Raw genomic sequence first — 7,798 nt, forward strand, 5'->3', positions numbered from 1 at the left:
GCCCTGCGGGCAGGGCCGCACATGCCGGGGGCAGCGCGGGGGGGCCCGGGGCCGCACACGCCGGGGCTGACCCCGCCGCTCATCCCTCCTGCGGCAGCGCCCGGCGAGCCGCGTTACCGGGGCTGCTGCGGGGATGCGCTGCCTGCATGAGGAGCTGTAGGCGGACAGCGGCTCCGGAAAGCCGAGTCCAGCCCAGCACTTCGGCTGAAAGGGAGGGACTGCCTGGAGTAAACGCACGGGGATGGACGGGATTATCCGGCAGTGCGGAGGATAGAATTCCGTGGGGCTGGATGGGGGCTAGGAGGAGGATGTAGTCACGTAGTCCAAGGGAGAACTAAACCCACTTTACAGTGGTAGGAGCTACTTGTTACCAGGGATCCTGGGGATGTTTCTCACTGTGCTTGATCAGTGCCCTAATGCTGGATACAGAGGGAACAGGGCTGCAGCAGGCACTGAACGGTATGAGCTTTCGTAACTGCTTGTTTACCTCTCAGAAAAGCATCATTCGCTTTATAGGTAAAGAATGAATGAAATGAGGCCCCTTTTCTGAATGTCCTGTCAGCAGTTAGGGGTTTTCTGTGATCCAAGTTCCACTGGCAGTTTCTGTCACCCACACAGGCTCAGCTCTGCAGCGTGGTCCCACTGATGCTGTTTTGTAGGGACGTGGAGCTGGAGCTGCAGGGGTGTGCGGGCAGCCTTCTTCACTTCCCTGCAAGTTCTCACAATCAGAACAGCTTTTCCATCAGATTTTAGGCTGTTCAGCTTCTCCTTGGTTTAGCAAGTGAGTGCTAAACCAAGTGCTAAACTTAGTGATGGATGCAGGGCTGTAATGAAGTTTGGGGTCAATGTAAAACATGCAAACTCCCTGGTAAAAAGTTTCCTGCTGTCACTGATCACCTTTATTTTTTAATTTTCTTTTCTTTTTTAAATCCAGTGAGTATTAAGGGAGTCTAAGGCAATTGAAATGAAGGTTTATGGGAATTTACAGGTGTGTTTCTTTATGGCTTAGAGAAACCTTTTGTTGCCAAAACTTTAGTACCTTTGTACCCTAAAATCCCTTAGAGTGCTGTTACGGAAGTTACCTTGTAATAAATTTCTTCAACCCCTCAGAACGTTTGACTCCTTGAAAGACTCCTTGTTTATAATTTCAATAATTTTTATTCCATTAAAGGCTTCCTTTTAGGGGTCTTCGTTGTTTGGTTATGGCGTGAAGGTGTGAATCTGTACATGCATCAGAAAATCTGATTTTCTGTGTGTTGGGTTTTGGATATGTGTCCCTTGGCCTCATTCTGCCTGTAAAGAATCATATACATGTGTAACGCTGCACTTGAGGATATCAAAATAATTTCTCCACTTTAAAGTTCAGAAATTCCTAATGTTTAGTATTTCTGCAAATTTTGGTGATGTCATCTTTGTTCAATGGCACCTCACATTTACTCACAGTATCAGTGTAAAGTTTAGTCCTGACAGACTTGGGGTCTTAAATTTGACTGAAATATCCATGCTCAGACAATTAAATAAGCTCACAAATCATGGAAAGTGCCTTAGTAACTGACTTTGGATGCAGGGGAATTGCTCAGTGTTTGCAGTTCTGAAGAAATCTCTCTCTCAGTTTGGTTTTAGAGCCCTTTCTGTGAGAGTCTTGTCCTTTTGCTGCAGTAGGAGTTGCAGCTGCTTCTGAGGCAGAGGATGTTTGTTTCTGGGTCGGACAACAGAGATCCCATCAGAGCCTGCAGGAGCATCCCCACAGGTCACAGGAACCTCTGGCTTCAGTACTCGCTGTGCCCAGCTGCAATGGGCTGGGATGGTGTGGGCTTGGCTCACCATACTGATTTCCAAAGCTGCACTGCATGCATGTGGAGATGGGCTAGTTTTTTACCCTTTTTCCTTTGTGTTTTTCAGCTTTTAGACTTTCCTGTTTCGCCCCTTCAGCTGTGCAGCTGAGTGGAACCTGGCTGTGGAGTGGGACTTGGGCCAGACCTGTATTTACACACCCAGGGCAGCAGTGCTGTGTTGTGTCATGGTGGTACTGTGAGTAGTTTACATCCTTAGTTGTTCTTGTAGCATCTGCTTTTCTGTCCTGTTAAAATGGATTTGTATTAAAGAAAATTCACCACAAATAAATGATTTAACACACAAGAGTTTGCTTATGGATGGTATTTGGGAGAGAGCTGGAACAAAGATAAAAGCTATTCAGTATTCCTGCTGCTCTTATCTATTAACTTTGGGTTAGTTTGTCCTTGGGGCATCACAGAGCAGGGGAGACCAAGACAGTGCCTGTGTGAACCTGAGTGGTTCCAGTCTGAATTCTGCTAGCTTCTCATTTTTTTCCAATCTACAGAAATGGGGAGTGTGACTGACTGGGAGCCCAAGCACATTTAGGTAAAGTTTGGAATGGTATTCCTTGTGGGTGGAGCTGCACAGAGTTGCTGTCCACAGTGGCTGTTGCCCAATTTACTGATAAGGAGAAAAACCAGTGAGGAACCCTTGGTGAAGACAGATAATTCTATTCTTGGATGATTTTATATTTTCTTCAGTCAAGGGACTTCATTATAAAGCTGCCATCAGTGCAGTGACAGACCTCAGCTCAGCTTCCCATCTCCTGGGGTTTGTTTTGGGATCCTTGGAGCTGAGTGGAAGCTGCAGTCTGGTAGCCAATTTTGTAAGGCAAAATACATTTTCTTGCTATAATGAGATCACTTTTGACTGAGAATTTTTATGTATTCACAGTGAGTCGTTTGGGGGATACTGTTCACCATGTATTGCTTCTTGGAAAAGGTGGTAATGAAATAAATGTCAGTTGGATTATACAATTAGTTGTAGATAAAATACCTCAGGATGAGCAAAATCGATTGTGGGAACAGGAAAGTCCTTTCTCCATGGACAATCTTGGAGCAGTGAGATTTCATCACTGCTGTAGAGTCTGCAGAGCTTTCTACCCTCGTGTCACCTTGGGCTGGCTCATCCTGCCCCGTGCTGGGCATTCCCAGTGCTCTGGCACTGCTGGGAAAGCTCAAAACACCAGGCCCTGGGCTCAGGGAATTCCTTGCTGGAGTCTCCATGGTGTGGTGGTGCCAGCTGAGTAAAACTGTGCCTGCTGCTGAGAGCAAAAGAGGTCAGGAAAAGATGCTCTGGAGTTTGATAGGAAGCATCTCGTGCTTTCACAGCTCCCTGGGTTCTGAAATGTAATAAAAAGAGTCCTTTGAAGGAAAAGTTTTCAAATTTTCTGAAAAAACTCAAACAAACAGATGTTTGTCAGGTTTAAAATATTTTGAGTTTGGACTTACTGTAGAATTGCTAACATAGGAATTTCCTCCATGCTGAAAGTTATTTTAATGAAAAAGGTGGAATTTTAAATATATACATTTACCATAGAACATTTTTCAGCTGGAATTTATAGGACAGGTAAACTTATTTCGAATAATATTTTCTAGAGTTTTAAATCAAGTGTTTTTGTTCTTTAGCCTAAAATATGTCAAGAGGAAAAATCATTTTAAATTATTAATACAGATGAAGCATATCAGTAACAAATATTTCACAGCAGCCTGAAGACCCAAAGGCAAAAGTCTGTTCTTTTACCTGTCATGTAAAGGAATGAGATATGGAATGAAGAGTCCCTCTTTCTATAACTGCCATGGTAGGAAAGGATTCTGTAGGAATTTTATGTCATGCCCAAATTCTCAGAGGCTATTTTTCTGATTTTTAGCTTGCCAACTGTCTTATTCTCTTGAACAAAAGGTGCTCTTGGGCTCTGGGGCCAGATTTAGTTTCTTATTTATTCACCTGCTTGCAGACCTTTGAGGAAGATGGTTATTTTATCAATGCCTGCTGCATACATATATATATATATATATATATATGTATATATATTAATATCTGTATATATGCTAAGAAATAATTTGGTCCAAAATTGTTATTGAAAATCCAATATTTCCCCTAAATGCATTCAATCTTCCTGATGCCAGTTTTTAAGGATGTAGAATGGAAAATTTCATCTCCATGTTCTTTCCCCTCTTATTCACTGACTCCTTAATGAAATTTATAGCTAATTATGCAATTTATTTTGTGTTGACCTTTCAAAGACCTTAGAGCAGATGCTGAATGTGGAGTCTCAGTGTTTATTTCAATGGGTCCTTGAGTGAATTACAAAGGCTAGTGGCACTTTTGGAATTAATGATGGTCAATGGATTACTAACAAATAGTAACATATGTGTCCCTGGAGATACAGAACTATGAATATACTGATATATATAGAAGGAAATACTGAATTATGTCATACACAGCATTTAAAATTAGGTAACACCATTAGGAATAACAGTAAGTCTGCATGTCAGAATAGTTAAAAACAGCTTTTATGTGTAGGTCCACTCTGATATGGGTGTTGCACTTGGTGCTGGAGATCCTGTGTTTGGATGATCAGATCCACCTGTATCCCATGAAACATGGATATGCCTGTTCTTAAGGTGAGGGGTATCCATGGCTCTGTGGGAACCAGGCTTAAAATCTGGTTTTTTTTGTACAGAGTCCATGTCCTGTATTGGCAGAGCTCGGTGTGTACATCAGATGTCGCTGGAAGGAACAAAGAAAAGGAAAATGAAGGGAAGCTCCACACTGCAGAGAAGTTTATTTAACAGATTGCTGGTCAGTTTAACCTTCGTAGAGGTTAGAAGTTTTATGATTTAGTTCTTACTTTTTACACTGAAGTAAAGTATTCATAATTTACTCTCAGGAAGGTTTTTAAAAGAGGCTTTTGATAGAGGGCAGAGAGAGCAGCTCTGCAGTCCTGTTAGTGCAGGCAAGAATAAGAATCCAGCCTTGCCTTTGTTCACCTAAACCAAAAGTACAAATGAGGAAAAGGCAGCATGGCAGCAGTCCAAAATGTAATTGTGACCCAACATTGATTTTATCTCTCTGACACCATTGTGTACTAACAAGAAATGCTTAGTTCACCTTGAAGTACAAACCCCATAATTCATTGTTTGTGTTTTACCAATGAATGCACGTCAGTATCTTTCCATTTTATTACTAGTTTATTTATGAGGTGTTTGTGAATCTGCAGAGCCTCTGAAGGTGGTAAAAAATTTATAAATAAGCAGAGGTGCAAAGTTCTTCACTGGAACTGTGAACTCTTTCATTGTAGTAAGGAAGAGATTCAGACTGGAGATCAGAAAGCTTGGGGAGAAACCTTAGGGCTCATGAAACCCTCATGCAACCCCAGCTTGGTTTAAATGGCCTTGGACTGGCAATAGGGAGGGTGGAATGAGGCCCTGGGAAGGCTCCTGTCCCAGAGGAATTGCCATGAAATGCAGAAACCAGTGACAGAAAATAACTTGCACAGGGAATGATTCAAATACAGCCAGATTTTATATGAAACATGAAAAAAAGAATTAAATCTGTATCCTCCAGTTTTCCTGACAGACTGGCATCACTTCTGATATGAGATGTATTTTTAGAAACTATTAATGGTTAAAGTAAAGCTGTCACCTGTTCTCTTGTTTAACAGTTTTGCCCTGTGGGAATAAATGTGCAGTAGGATAAGCAATCAAGCAATTAAGTGTAAAACCTGAAGAGCACAAGAGTTCACTGGTAGGAGAGAGGAGCACTGTGATAAATGATGTGGAGAGGTGGGAAAGCAGGGCAGTCAGGTGCCTTGTGCAGCTCCTTTGCAGAGAAATGTGAGGCAGGCTTGGGGACAAAAGGAACAGAGTAAAGAAAAGGAGAATGAGCAGACTCTGAGGGTTTGCAACACAGAATGGTTGGTACTGAGGTTTTGGGTAAACCTTGGACAGTCTGGACAGGTGTTTAATGCAGTGGGAAAAGCAAACAGGGTGGCCCAAACTGATAAAGAGATACCAAGACCAACTCAGAGGGGCTGGGGTGCTGCAGCCCTCAGACTGCAGCAATTTCTGGTCAGCCTTTGTTGTATGCTTGGGACAGAACATGATGTTCCCAAAATTGCTGGTAAAATTATAAAGGAGCAGTTGTGAATTGAATACTCTTAAAGTGAGCCAGAGCCAGTACAGCTGTCTGCAGAGGGAAATGATGATGGAGTAGCTGGGAAAAGAGAATGGAATTGAAGGGGAAGAAAGCCATAGGCTGCCTGAGTTGGTGATTTGTAGTTAGGACAGCCACTTTTATTTCCTTAGTACTTAAAAGGACAATTGACTTTTATCAGAAGCCCAATAGAAACAATTGAATGGTACAAACACAAGCTCTGGAGATGTGTCTCTGCCACTCTTGCTTTCATTATTTTATAGCACAAGGTGGACAGAGGAACATGCCCTTCTTACTAACCCAGATTTGGTGCAAGCTTAACTGAAAATGTACTGAGTGTCAAACAGGGGGTGGGGAAAGTAAAGGGCAGCTAGATTTTACTTTTTTTTTGTTTTAATTTGGTTGAATATGAGCTTGAAAAGTGACCAGATTTGATTTTCAAGGGCTTTTTATATTGTTTTGTTGTTTTTGTAATTTAATTTTAATTCCAGTGTATGCTTTGTACTTTATTATTTGGAATAGGTTAATATTTTAGAGGCTCCTTTATTCTGGTTGTTAAAAGTTCTTCTCATTAACCTGTCATTAAAGTATAGCATGAACACAATGTGCAGATTCTCATCCATGACATTGCTTCAGATCTCTCACAAATAAACCACTCCCAAGCTCTATAAAGTGTCCCAAAATGAGCACCTGTTAAATGGTAAACCCCAAGAAGCTTCAGAATTGAGCCTTTGTGTTATGACCTGTTAAAATATTACTTTGTGAATTTTTTTAGCTAAATTATGTATATATACACACACACACATTTCTGTACTAGCAGTTAGCTTTTCAGGTCTGCTACACAACAATGTAAGCAAGTAGCTGAGGGGAAAAAAAGCTGTTGTCCCAATGACCTTATTGCTCCTTTTGGATCATCCAGCATCAGAAACAAGGATGTTATCCAGTGTTGATGTGCCCAGAAGTCACCAGGAATATAACATTTACTCATATTTTTGTATTGTACCATGAATTCAATTCCAGTCCTTACCTGGATCTCTTCCTAGCAGGTGAAGATCTGCTTAAAAATATGAGCATGCAGAGGGAAAAAACCTAAATAAAACATAATATGAGCAGCTGATTTCCATGCTCATCTAAAACTCTCTCACAGTAGTCCCTGTTTCTGCCAATAAAACACTCAGAGCTCATTTTACTATTTCTGAAAGTCACCTTTACTCAAGTCATCACTGCAGAGGAAAAGGACTCAACCTGTGCTGCCTCCTGCTTCCAGATACTGAGACACTGGCAATGAGCTTGAGAACCTTAAAAAAATAACAAATAAAAAATCCAACACAATTGTTCAGGTACTAGAATATAAGAAGGTCAAGTTTTGCTTATTCTGGGGCACTTGGACTGCTGATACCACCAGTAAGAGTTTGGATCTGTAGAAGTTATTTAAACAATGCCAGACTTTGGTATTTTGTTTGTAATAAATTCATTCCAAGTCCATCTCCAGAGTCATATCTGTGGCCAAAAGGTCAGTAACACATTTCTTTTAGTACTGAGTAAGGGTCAAGATCAAAGCCATATAGCTATTAAATCTTAGAACTGAAAACATTTATTCATATATATAAATATAAAAATGGGTCTACATGATCTCAATTGTCAGATTTTCAAATATAATATACATATCTATTGAGAAATTGTAGCATGTTTTACCACCAGAAATATTTGCATTAAATGCCCAAGTTTTAAGAAGGAAAAAGAATATGTGGATTTGTAAATTCCAGATGTATTTGCTGTCCTGACAAGGAAAATATATTTTTTA

The sequence above is a fragment of the Parus major genome, chromosome 11 (assembly GCF_001522545.3).
Source record: "Parus major isolate Abel chromosome 11, Parus_major1.1, whole genome shotgun sequence".
In the NCBI taxonomy this organism is placed as follows: domain Eukaryota; kingdom Metazoa; phylum Chordata; class Aves; order Passeriformes; family Paridae; genus Parus; species Parus major.